We start from the raw sequence: 12,998 nt of genomic DNA on the forward strand, positions 1-12,998 counted from the left end.
ATATGTTGTGATTCACAAGTGTTTCCCGTTAATTTATGGTTGTGAATTGCATCACGGGACCCTGATCTCTGCTCTGTCGACTTTTGATGTTTAAAATTCAACTCTGCAGTTTAAGGTAACCTAGACGGTGTTGCAGTTTGGAATATTAGAACGTATAGGGAGAAAAAAAAAGTATGGAAAATAACATGTGCTTGTTTTTGTAGCGTGTACAACGACAACCCAGACAATATATCACTTTCAACTAATAACCATGTCTATAAAAGTCACTTTTTCGTACTTTTCGAGGTTAGAAGTTGTTGGGAGAAAGTTCAAGGTCCCAGAATGCAATTCAAAAGCATAAATAAACCGGGGTGGGGGGAGAATTAATAAAAACATGAATCACAAAATACGGAAAACCGCATTTTTACGGAATTTTTTTTTTTTTCAGTGTAAATGATGTCATCAAAAGAATTAGTTATTCATATAATGATATTAACAGGCCCTCCGTCTGACGCCCTGTATGCTATTGATTTAAAAATGAAAACAAATAAAATGTAGGACTTGAAAAGGCTCAATATTTTATCCATCTATGTGCACTTGGTGAAGGCACATCAGTAGACCGTGAAAAATGGCATTGAGCATGCCAGTGAGTGAGGTTAAACTACTGTACTGTTGGCTTGCAATATGTGGGGGTACTTTTTGTAAATAAATGGTATGTAAGGGCTTCGGGTCCCCCAAAACTTTGTAAACCCGCGTGGGCTATAGCTTGGGGAGCTTGTAGCACTTGACAGTTCCAGTGCGTGCTGCTATTGAGAGGGAGGGGGAGAGAGAGAGAGGGAGAAGCCTCTCCATCGCCCCCTGGAGGAGGAAAGAAAAAATGACACAGCTGGGCTTTCCCTTGCTGCTCTGAATAGGACAGAAGTCCCAGAGAAAAGCGAATAGGAAGCAATGGAATTGAAAGTTTATAGATAGCAGCAAAGCTGGGAGCTGAAGAAGTGTATTAGCTGACAAATGAAGGAGAACCAAAAGCTTACAGCACCTGGTATTCCCAGGCGGTCTCCCATCCAAGTACTAACCAGGCCCGACCCTGCTTAGCTTCCGAGATCGGACGAGATCGGGCGTGCTCAGGGTGGTATGGCCGTAAGCGAAGGTCGCAGTCAAAATCTGGCTATTTAAAAGGCAGCGGCGAGAGCAGAATAGCTCACACAGACACAACACCGGGAGGAACAACCCTCCTTGTCCTCTCAAGTGTGTATCTGTCAGCCAGTATTTAAACTTACGATGACAACATTTTACCGGAAGTAAAAGCGGCCGATGCTTGGAAAACTTTAAAGCAGACTTGTGCAGCACACGACTTCTGTACAGATGCTTACCGGCCCCTTCATTAGAGACACCTTATTAGTTCAGAGTTGCCGCCCCCCCCCCCCCCCCCCCCCCGTTTTGCCCTCGCAACTGCATTATTTATTTATTTATTTATTCATTAATTCAATCATTTATTTATTTAAATATTTAAATATTTATTTATTTATTTATTTATTTATTCATTTATTATTTTTATGTTTGTGGCATGCACAACATACCAACTTTTATCCAAATATCTGGACTTAAAGCTCCAATGAACGCTGGACAGAGAAACTCCGTGAACACAAACAATCCGGAGATGTGACTAAACATGAACGTGAGTGCTGTTTTTCTCTACAACAAAGGTCATGTTTGTCATGTTACAGATTGCTAATTTTGCACACCTGACCGCTCGTAAAAAGGGTCAGGGGCCAGAGTTTAATCATAAGCAATGAAAGTCCATCACCATTTAACGAATTTGCAAAATAGTCTCGGGCCGCCGGCGATTTTTGTGTGTGAAATGAGCAAAGTTCTATTTTGATACTGGGTAAAAGGCATCACAACATTTTTTGATGGCCTTTTAACAGAGTTTTTCGGCTTTTTAACGGAGCAACTGTGCAAAGTATGAAAAAAACAAACAAACTGTCAATTCACAATATGTTGTGATTCACAAGTGTTTCCCGTTAATTTATGGTTGTGAATTGCATCACGGGACCCTGATCTCTGCTCTGTCGACTTTTGATGTTTAAAATTCAACTCTGCAGTTTAAGGTAACCTAGACGGTGTTGCAGTTTGGAATATTAGAACGTATAGGGAGAAAAAAAAAGTATGGAAAATAACATGTGCTTGTTTTTGTAGCGTGTACAACGACAACCCAGACAATATATCACTTTCAACTAATAACCATGTCTATAAAAGTCACTTTTTCGTACTTTTCGAGGTTAGAAGTTGTTGGGAGAAAGTTCAAGGTCCCAGAATGCAATTCAAAAGCATAAATAAACCGGGGTGGGGGGAGAATTAATAAAAACATGAATCACAAAATACGGAAAACCGCATTTTTACGGAATTTTTTTTTTTTTTTCAGTGTAAATGATGTCATCAAAAGAATTAGTTATTCATATAATGATATTAACAGGCCCTCCGTCTGACGCCCTGTATGCTATTGATTTAAAAATGAAAACAAATAAAATGTAGGACTTGAAAAGGCTCAATATTTTATCCATCTATGTGCACTTGGTGAAGGCACATCAGTAGACCGTGAAAAATGGCATTGAGCATGCCAGTGAGTGAGGTTAAACTACTGTACTGTTGGCTTGCAATATGTGGGGGTACTTTTTGTAAATAAATGGTATGTAAGGGCTTCGGGTCCCCCAAAACTTTGTAAACCCGCGTGGGCTATAGCTTGGGGAGCTTGTAGCACTTGACAGTTTCAGTGCGTGCTGCTATTGAGAGGGAGGGGGAGAGAGAGAGAGGGAGAAGCCTCTCCATCGCCCCCTGGAGGAGGAAAGAAAAAATGACACAGCTGGGCTTTCCCTTGCTGCTCTGAATAGGACAGAAGTCCCAGAGAAAAGCGAATAGGAAGCAATGGAATTGAAAGTTTATAGATAGCAGCAAAGCTGGGAGCTGAAGAAGTGTATTAGCTGACAAATGAAGGAGAACCAAAAGCTTACAGCACCTGGTATTCCCAGGCGGTCTCCCATCCAAGTACTAACCAGGCCCGACCCTGCTTAGCTTCCGAGATCGGACGAGATCGGGCGTGCTCAGGGTGGTATGGCCGTAAGCGAAGGTCGCAGTCAAAATCTGGCTATTTAAAAGGCAGCGGCGAGAGCAGAATAGCTCACACAGACACAACACCGGGAGGAACAACCCTCCTTGTCCTCTCAAGTGTGTATCTGTCAGCCAGTATTTAAACTTACGATGACAACATTTTACCGGAAGTAAAAGCGGCCGATGCTTGGAAAACTTTAAAGCAGACTTGTGCAGCACACGACTTCTGTACAGATGCTTACCGGCCCCTTCATTAGAGACACCTTATTAGTTCAGAGTTGCCGCCCCCCCACCCCCCCCCCCCCCCGTTTTGCCCTCGCAACTGCATTATTTATTTATTTATTTATTTATTCATTAATTCAATCATTTATTTATTTAAATATTTAAATATTTATTTATTTATTTATTTATTTATTCATTTATTATTTTTATGTTTGTGGCATGCACAACATACCAACTTTTATCCAAATATCTGGACTTAAAGCTCCAATGAACGCTGGACAGAGAAACTCCGTGAACACAAACAATCCGGAGATGTGACTAAACATGAACGTGAGTGCTGTTTTTCTCTACAACAAAGGTCATGTTTGTCATGTTACAGATTGCTAATTTTGCACACCTGACCGCTCGTAAAAAGGGTCAGGGGCCAGAGTTTAATCATAAGCAATGAAAGTCCATCACCATTTAACGAATTTGCAAAATAGTCTCGGGCCGCCGGCGATTTTTGTGTGTGAAATGAGCAAAGTTCTATTTTGATACTGGGTAAAAGGCATCACAACATTTTTTGATGGCCTTTTAACAGAGTTTTTCGGCTTTTTAACGGAGCAACTGTGCAAAGTATGAAAAAAACAAACAAACTGTCAATTCACAATATGTTGTGATTCACAAGTGTTTCCCGTTAATTTATGGTTGTGAATTGCATCACGGGACCCTGATCTCTGCTCTGTCGACTTTTGATGTTTAAAATTCAACTCTGCAGTTTAAGGTAACCTAGACGGTGTTGCAGTTTGGAATATTAGAACGTATAGGGAGAAAAAAAAAGTATGGAAAATAACATGTGCTTGTTTTTGTAGCGTGTACAACGACAACCCAGACAATATATCACTTTCAACTAATAACCATGTCTATAAAAGTCACTTTTTCGTACTTTTCGAGGTTAGAAGTTGTTGGGAGAAAGTTCAAGGTCCCAGAATGCAATTCAAAAGCATAAATAAACCGGGGTGGGGGGAGAATTAATAAAAACATGAATCACAAAATACGGAAAACCGCATTTTTACGGAATTTTTTTTTTTTTCAGTGTAAATGATGTCATCAAAAGAATTAGTTATTCATATAATGATATTAACAGGCCCTCCGTCTGACGCCCTGTATGCTATTGATTTAAAAATGAAAACAAATAAAATGTAGGACTTGAAAAGGCTCAATATTTTATCCATCTATGTGCACTTGGTGAAGGCACATCAGTAGACCGTGAAAAATGGCATTGAGCATGCCAGTGAGTGAGGTTAAACTACTGTACTGTTGGCTTGCAATATGTGGGGGTACTTTTTGTAAATAAATGGTATGTAAGGGCTTCGGGTCCCCCAAAACTTTGTAAACCCGCGTGGGCTATAGCTTGGGGAGCTTGTAGCACTTGACAGTTCCAGTGCGTGCTGCTATTGAGAGGGAGGGGGAGAGAGAGAGAGGGAGAAGCCTCTCCATCGCCCCCTGGAGGAGGAAAGAAAAAATGACACAGCTGGGCTTTCCCTTGCTGCTCTGAATAGGACAGAAGTCCCAGAGAAAAGCGAATAGGAAGCAATGGAATTGAAAGTTTATAGATAGCAGCAAAGCTGGGAGCTGAAGAAGTGTATTAGCTGACAAATGAAGGAGAACCAAAAGCTTACAGCACCTGGTATTCCCAGGCGGTCTCCCATCCAAGTACTAACCAGGCCCGACCCTGCTTAGCTTCCGAGATCGGACGAGATCGGGCGTGCTCAGGGTGGTATGGCCGTAAGCGAAGGTCGCAGTCAAAATCTGGCTATTTAAAAGGCAGCGGCGAGAGCAGAATAGCTCACACAGACACAACACCGGGAGGAACAACCCTCCTTGTCCTCTCAAGTGTGTATCTGTCAGCCAGTATTTAAACTTACGATGACAACATTTTACCGGAAGTAAAAGCGGCCGATGCTTGGAAAACTTTAAAGCAGACTTGTGCAGCACACGACTTCTGTACAGATGCTTACCGGCCCCTTCATTAGAGACACCTTATTAGTTCAGAGTTGCCGCCCCCCCCCCCCCCCCCCGTTTTGCCCTCGCAACTGCATTATTTATTTATTTATTTATTCATTAATTCAATCATTTATTTATTTAAATATTTAAATATTTATTTATTTATTTATTTATTTATTCATTTATTATTTTTATGTTTGTGGCATGCACAACATACCAACTTTTATCCAAATATCTGGACTTAAAGCTCCAATGAACGCTGGACAGAGAAACTCCGTGAACACAAACAATCCGGAGATGTGACTAAACATGAACGTGAGTGCTGTTTTTCTCTACAACAAAGGTCATGTTTGTCATGTTACAGATTGCTAATTTTGCACACCTGACCGCTCGTAAAAAGGGTCAGGGGCCAGAGTTTAATCATAAGCAATGAAAGTCCATCACCATTTAACGAATTTGCAAAATAGTCTCGGGCCGCCGGCGATTTTTGTGTGTGAAATGAGCAAAGTTCTATTTTGATACTGGGTAAAAGGCATCACAACATTTTTTGATGGCCTTTTAACAGAGTTTTTCGGCTTTTTAACGGAGCAACTGTGCAAAGTATGAAAAAAACAAACAAACTGTCAATTCACAATATGTTGTGATTCACAAGTGTTTCCCGTTAATTTATGGTTGTGAATTGCATCACGGGACCCTGATCTCTGCTCTGTCGACTTTTGATGTTTAAAATTCAACTCTGCAGTTTAAGGTAACCTAGACGGTGTTGCAGTTTGGAATATTAGAACGTATAGGGAGAAAAAAAAAGTATGGAAAATAACATGTGCTTGTTTTTGTAGCGTGTACAACGACAACCCAGACAATATATCACTTTCAACTAATAACCATGTCTATAAAAGTCACTTTTTCGTACTTTTCGAGGTTAGAAGTTGTTGGGAGAAAGTTCAAGGTCCCAGAATGCAATTCAAAAGCATAAATAAACCGGGGTGGGGGAGAATTAATAAAAACATGAATCACAAAATACGGAAAACCGCATTTTTACGGAATTTTTTTTTTTTTCAGTGTAAATGATGTCATCAAAAGAATTAGTTATTCATATAATGATATTAACAGGCCCTCCGTCTGACGCCCTGTATGCTATTGATTTAAAAATGAAAACAAATAAAATGTAGGACTTGAAAAGGCTCAATATTTTATCCATCTATGTGCACTTGGTGAAGGCACATCAGTAGACCGTGAAAAATGGCATTGAGCATGCCAGTGAGTGAGGTTAAACTACTGTACTGTTGGCTTGCAATATGCGGGGGTACTTTTTGTAAATAAATGGTATGTAAGGGCTTCGGGTCCCCCAAAACTTTGTAAACCCGCGTGGGCTATAGCTTGGGGAGCTTGTAGCACTTGACAGTTTCAGTGCGTGCTGCTATTGAGAGGGAGGGGGAGAGAGAGAGAGGGAGAAGCCTCTCCATCGCCCCCTGGAGGAGGAAAGAAAAAATGACACAGCTGGGCTTTCCCTTGCTGCTCTGAATAGGACAGAAGTCCCAGAGAAAAGCGAATAGGAAGCAATGGAATTGAAAGTTTATAGATAGCAGCAAAGCTGGGAGCTGAAGAAGTGTATTAGCTGACAAATGAAGGAGAACCAAAAGCTTACAGCACCTGGTATTCCCAGGCGGTCTCCCATCCAAGTACTAACCAGGCCCGACCCTGCTTAGCTTCCGAGATCGGACGAGATCGGGCGTGCTCAGGGTGGTATGGCCGTAAGCGAAGGTCGCAGTCAAAATCTGGCTATTTAAAAGGCAGCGGCGAGAGCAGAATAGCTCACACAGACACAACACCGGGAGGAACAACCCTCCTTGTCCTCTCAAGTGTGTATCTGTCAGCCAGTATTTAAACTTACGATGACAACATTTTACCGGAAGTAAAAGCGGCCGATGCTTGGAAAACTTTAAAGCAGACTTGTGCAGCACACGACTTCTGTACAGATGCTTACCGGCCCCTTCATTAGAGACACCTTATTAGTTCAGAGTTGCCGCCCCCCCCCCCCCCCCCGTTTTGCCCTCGCAACTGCATTATTTATTTATTTATTTATTTATTCATTAATTCAATCATTTATTTATTTAAATATTTAAATATTTATTTATTTATTTATTTATTTATTTATTCATTTATTATTTTTATGTTTGTGGCATGCACAACATACCAACTTTTATCCAAATATCTGGACTTAAAGCTCCAATGAACGCTGGACAGAGAAACTCCGTGAACACAAACAATCCGGAGATGTGACTAAACATGAACGTGAGTGCTGTTTTTCTCTACAACAAATGTCATGTTTGTCATGTTACAGATTGCTAATTTTGCACACCTGACCGCTCGTAAAAAGGGTCAGGGGCCAGAGTTTAATCATAAGCAATGAAAGTCCATCACCATTTAACGAATTTGCAAAATAGTCTCGGGCCGCCGGCGATTTTTGTGTGTGAAATGAGCAAAGTTCTATTTTGATACTGGGTAAAAGGCATCACAACATTTTTTGATGGCCTTTTAACAGAGTTTTTCGGCTTTTTAACGGAGCAACTGTGCAAAGTATGAAAAAAACAAACAAACTGTCAATTCACAATATGTTGTGATTCACAAGTGTTTCCCGTTAATTTATGGTTGTGAATTGCATCACGGGACCCTGATCTCTGCTCTGTCGACTTTTGATGTTTAAAATTCAACTCTGCAGTTTAAGGTAACCTAGACGGTGTTGCAGTTTGGAATATTAGAACGTATAGGGAGAAAAAAAAAGTATGGAAAATAACATGTGCTTGTTTTTGTAGCGTGTACAACGACAACCCAGACAATATATCACTTTCAACTAATAACCATGTCTATAAAAGTCACTTTTTCGTACTTTTCGAGGTTAGAAGTTGTTGGGAGAAAGTTCAAGGTCCCAGAATGCAATTCAAAAGCATAAATAAACCGGGGTGGGGGGAGAATTAATAAAAACATGAATCACAAAATACGGAAAACCGCATTTTTACGGAATTTTTTTTTTTTTTTCAGTGTAAATGATGTCATCAAAAGAATTAGTTATTCATATAATGATATTAACAGGCCCTCCGTCTGACGCCCTGTATGCTATTGATTTAAAAATGAAAACAAATAAAATGTAGGACTTGAAAAGGCTCAATATTTTATCCATCTATGTGCACTTGGTGAAGGCACATCAGTAGACCGTGAAAAATGGCATTGAGCATGCCAGTGAGTGAGGTTAAACTACTGTACTGTTGGCTTGCAATATGCGGGGGTACTTTTTGTAAATAAATGGTATGTAAGGGCTTCGGGTCCCCCAAAACTTTGTAAACCCGCGTGGGCTATAGCTTGGGGAGCTTGTAGCACTTGACAGTTTCAGTGCGTGCTGCTATTGAGAGGGAGGGGGAGAGAGAGAGAGGGAGAAGCCTCTCCATCGCCCCCTGGAGGAGGAAAGAAAAAATGACACAGCTGGGCTTTCCCTTGCTGCTCTGAATAGGACAGAAGTCCCAGAGAAAAGCGAATAGGAAGCAATGGAATTGAAAGTTTATAGATAGCAGCAAAGCTGGGAGCTGAAGAAGTGTATTAGCTGACAAATGAAGGAGAACCAAAAGCTTACAGCACCTGGTATTCCCAGGCGGTCTCCCATCCAAGTACTAACCAGGCCCGACCCTGCTTAGCTTCCGAGATCGGACGAGATCGGGCGTGCTCAGGGTGGTATGGCCGTAAGCGAAGGTCGCAGTCAAAATCTGGCTATTTAAAAGGCAGCGGCGAGAGCAGAATAGCTCACACAGACACAACACCGGGAGGAACAACCCTCCTTGTCCTCTCAAGTGTGTATCTGTCAGCCAGTATTTAAACTTACGATGACAACATTTTACCGGAAGTAAAAGCGGCCGATGCTTGGAAAACTTTAAAGCAGACTTGTGCAGCACACGACTTCTGTACAGATGCTTACCGGCCCCTTCATTAGAGACACCTTATTAGTTCAGAGTTGCCGCCCCCCCCCCCCCCCCCCCCCCCGTTTTGCCCTCGCAACTGCATTATTTATTTATTTATTTATTTATTCATTAATTCAATCATTTATTTATTTAAATATTTAAATATTTATTTATTTATTTATTTATTTATTCATTTATTATTTTTATGTTTGTGGCATGCACAACATACCAACTTTTATCCAAATATCTGGACTTAAAGCTCCAATGAACGCTGGACAGAGAAACTCCGTGAACACAAACAATCCGGAGATGTGACTAAACATGAACGTGAGTGCTGTTTTTCTCTACAACAAAGGTCATGTTTGTCATGTTACAGATTGCTAATTTTGCACACCTGACCGCTCGTAAAAAGGGTCAGGGGCCAGAGTTTAATCATAAGCAATGAAAGTCCATCACCATTTAACGAATTTGCAAAATAGTCTCGGGCCGCCGGCGATTTTTGTGTGTGAAATGAGCAAAGTTCTATTTTGATACTGGGTAAAAGGCATCACAACATTTTTTGATGGCCTTTTAACAGAGTTTTTCGGCTTTTTAACGGAGCAACTGTGCAAAGTATGAAAAAAACAAACAAACTGTCAATTCACAATATGTTGTGATTCACAAGTGTTTCCCGTTAATTTATGGTTGTGAATTGCATCACGGGACCCTGATCTCTGCTCTGTCGACTTTTGATGTTTAAAATTCAACTCTGCAGTTTAAGGTAACCTAGACGGTGTTGCAGTTTGGAATATTAGAACGTATAGGGAGAAAAAAAAAGTATGGAAAATAACATGTGCTTGTTTTTGTAGCGTGTACAACGACAACCCAGACAATATATCACTTTCAACTAATAACCATGTCTATAAAAGTCACTTTTTCGTACTTTTCGAGGTTAGAAGTTGTTGGGAGAAAGTTCAAGGTCCCAGAATGCAATTCAAAAGCATAAATAAACCGGGGTGGGGGGAGAATTAATAAAAACATGAATCACAAAATACGGAAAACCGCATTTTTACGGAATTTTTTTTTTTTTCAGTGTAAATGATGTCATCAAAAGAATTAGTTATTCATATAATGATATTAACAGGCCCTCCGTCTGACGCCCTGTATGCTATTGATTTAAAAATGAAAACAAATAAAATGTAGGACTTGAAAAGGCTCAATATTTTATCCATCTATGTGCACTTGGTGAAGGCACATCAGTAGACCGTGAAAAATGGCATTGAGCATGCCAGTGAGTGAGGTTAAACTACTGTACTGTTGGCTTGCAATATGTGGGGGTACTTTTTGTAAATAAATGGTATGTAAGGGCTTCGGGTCCCCCAAAACTTTGTAAACCCGCGTGGGCTATAGCTTGGGGAGCTTGTAGCACTTGACAGTTCCAGTGCGTGCTGCTATTGAGAGGGAGGGGGAGAGAGAGAGAGGGAGAAGCCTCTCCATCGCCCCCTGGAGGAGGAAAGAAAAAATGACACAGCTGGGCTTTCCCTTGCTGCTCTGAATAGGACAGAAGTCCCAGAGAAAAGCGAATAGGAAGCAATGGAATTGAAAGTTTATAGATAGCAGCAAAGCTGGGAGCTGAAGAAGTGTATTAGCTGACAAATGAAGGAGAACCAAAAGCTTACAGCACCTGGTATTCCCAGGCGGTCTCCCATCCAAGTACTAACCAGGCCCGACCCTGCTTAGCTTCCGAGATCGGACGAGATCGGGCGTGCTCAGGGTGGTATGGCCGTAAGCGAAGGTCGCAGTCAAAATCTGGCTATTTAAAAGGCAGCGGCGAGAGCAGAATAGCTCACACAGACACAACACCGGGAGGAACAACCCTCCTTGTCCTCTCAAGTGTGTATCTGTCAGCCAGTATTTAAACTTACGATGACAACATTTTACCGGAAGTAAAAGCGGCCGATGCTTGGAAAACTTTAAAGCAGACTTGTGCAGCACACGACTTCTGTACAGATGCTTACCGGCCCCTTCATTAGAGACACCTTATTAGTTCAGAGTTGCCGCCCCCCCCCCCCCCCCCCCCCCCGTTTTGCCCTCGCAACTGCATTATTTATTTATTTATTTATTTATTCATTAATTCAATCATTTATTTATTTAAATATTTAAATATTTATTTATTTATTTATTTATTTATTCATTTATTATTTTTATGTTTGTGGCATGCACAACATACCAACTTTTATCCAAATATCTGGACTTAAAGCTCCAATGAACGCTGGACAGAGAAACTCCGTGAACACAAACAATCCGGAGATGTGACTAAACATGAACGTGAGTGCTGTTTTTCTCTACAACAAAGGTCATGTTTGTCATGTTACAGATTGCTAATTTTGCACACCTGACCGCTCGTAAAAAGGGTCAGGGGCCAGAGTTTAATCATAAGCAATGAAAGTCCATCACCATTTAACGAATTTGCAAAATAGTCTCGGGCCGCCGGCGATTTTTGTGTGTGAAATGAGCAAAGTTCTATTTTGATACTGGGTAAAAGGCATCACAACATTTTTTGATGGCCTTTTAACAGAGTTTTTCGGCTTTTTAACGGAGCAACTGTGCAAAGTATGAAAAAAACAAACAAACTGTCAATTCACAATATGTTGTGATTCACAAGTGTTTCCCGTTAATTTATGGTTGTGAATTGCATCACGGGACCCTGATCTCTGCTCTGTCGACTTTTGATGTTTAAAATTCAACTCTGCAGTTTAAGGTAACCTAGACGGTGTTGCAGTTTGGAATATTAGAACGTATAGGGAGAAAAAAAAAGTATGGAAAATAACATGTGCTTGTTTTTGTAGCGTGTACAACGACAACCCAGACAATATATCACTTTCAACTAATAACCATGTCTATAAAAGTCACTTTTTCGTACTTTTCGAGGTTAGAAGTTGTTGGGAGAAAGTTCAAGGTCCCAGAATGCAATTCAAAAGCATAAATAAACCGGGGTGGGGGGAGAATTAATAAAAACATGAATCACAAAATACGGAAAACCGCATTTTTACGGAATTTTTTTTTTTTTCAGTGTAAATGATGTCATCAAAAGAATTAGTTATTCATATAATGATATTAACAGGCCCTCCGTCTGACGCCCTGTATGCTATTGATTTAAAAATGAAAACAAATAAAATGTAGGACTTGAAAAGGCTCAATATTTTATCCATCTATGTGCACTTGGTGAAGGCACATCAGTAGACCGTGAAAAATGGCATTGAGCATGCCAGTGAGTGAGGTTAAACTACTGTACTGTTGGCTTGCAATATGCGGGGGTACTTTTTGTAAATAAATGGTATGTAAGGGCTTCGGGTCCCCCAAAACTTTGTAAACCCGCGTGGGCTATAGCTTGGGGAGCTTGTAGCACTTGACAGTTTCAGTGCGTGCTGCTATTGAGAGGGAGGGGGAGAGAGAGAGAGGGAGAAGCCTCTCCATCGCCCCCTGGAGGAGGAAAGAAAAAATGACACAGCTGGGCTTTCCCTTGCTGCTCTGAATAGGACAGAAGTCCCAGAGAAAAGCGAATAGGAAGCAATGGAATTGAAAGTTTATAGATAGCAGCAAAGCTGGGAGCTGAAGAAGTGTATTAGCTGACAAATGAAGGAGAACCAAAAGCTTACAGCACCTGGTATTCCCAGGCGGTCTCCCATCCAAGTACTAACCAGGCCCGACCCTGCTTAGCTTCCGAGATCGGACGAGATCGGGCGTGCTCAGGGTGGTATGGCCGTAAGCGAAGGT

At 41.1% G+C, this 12,998-nt stretch overlaps 7 non-coding genes across 7 annotated transcripts; all 7 read right to left on the minus strand.

Moving 5' to 3' along the window:
• Positions 1–1,006: 1,006 nt before the first annotated feature.
• On the minus strand, positions 1,007–1,125 carry LOC141378867 (5S ribosomal RNA). Its single transcript, XR_012394385.1, has one exon. It is a non-coding gene; the product is annotated as a 5S ribosomal RNA (ribosomal RNA).
• A 1,858-nt stretch (positions 1,126–2,983) lies between these two features.
• Positions 2,984–3,102, minus strand: LOC141378868 (5S ribosomal RNA). Its single transcript, XR_012394386.1, has one exon. It is a non-coding gene; the product is annotated as a 5S ribosomal RNA (ribosomal RNA).
• Positions 3,103–4,963: 1,861 nt separating this feature from the next.
• Positions 4,964–5,082, minus strand: LOC141378869 (5S ribosomal RNA). The gene has a single exon (XR_012394387.1). It is a non-coding gene; the product is annotated as a 5S ribosomal RNA (ribosomal RNA).
• Positions 5,083–6,933: 1,851 nt separating this feature from the next.
• On the minus strand, positions 6,934–7,052 carry LOC141378870 (5S ribosomal RNA). The gene has a single exon (XR_012394389.1). It is a non-coding gene; the product is annotated as a 5S ribosomal RNA (ribosomal RNA).
• A 1,861-nt stretch (positions 7,053–8,913) lies between these two features.
• LOC141378871 (5S ribosomal RNA) lies at positions 8,914–9,032 on the minus strand. Its single transcript, XR_012394390.1, has one exon. It is a non-coding gene; the product is annotated as a 5S ribosomal RNA (ribosomal RNA).
• Positions 9,033–10,893: 1,861 nt separating this feature from the next.
• On the minus strand, positions 10,894–11,012 carry LOC141378872 (5S ribosomal RNA). Its single transcript, XR_012394391.1, has one exon. It is a non-coding gene; the product is annotated as a 5S ribosomal RNA (ribosomal RNA).
• Positions 11,013–12,873: 1,861 nt separating this feature from the next.
• On the minus strand, positions 12,874–12,992 carry LOC141378873 (5S ribosomal RNA). Its single transcript, XR_012394392.1, has one exon. It is a non-coding gene; the product is annotated as a 5S ribosomal RNA (ribosomal RNA).
• Positions 12,993–12,998: the final 6 nt, after the last annotated feature.

The sequence above is a fragment of the Danio rerio genome, chromosome 18 (assembly GCF_049306965.1).
Source record: "Danio rerio strain Tuebingen ecotype United States chromosome 18, GRCz12tu, whole genome shotgun sequence".
Taxonomy (NCBI): Eukaryota; Metazoa; Chordata; class Actinopteri; order Cypriniformes; family Danionidae; genus Danio; species Danio rerio.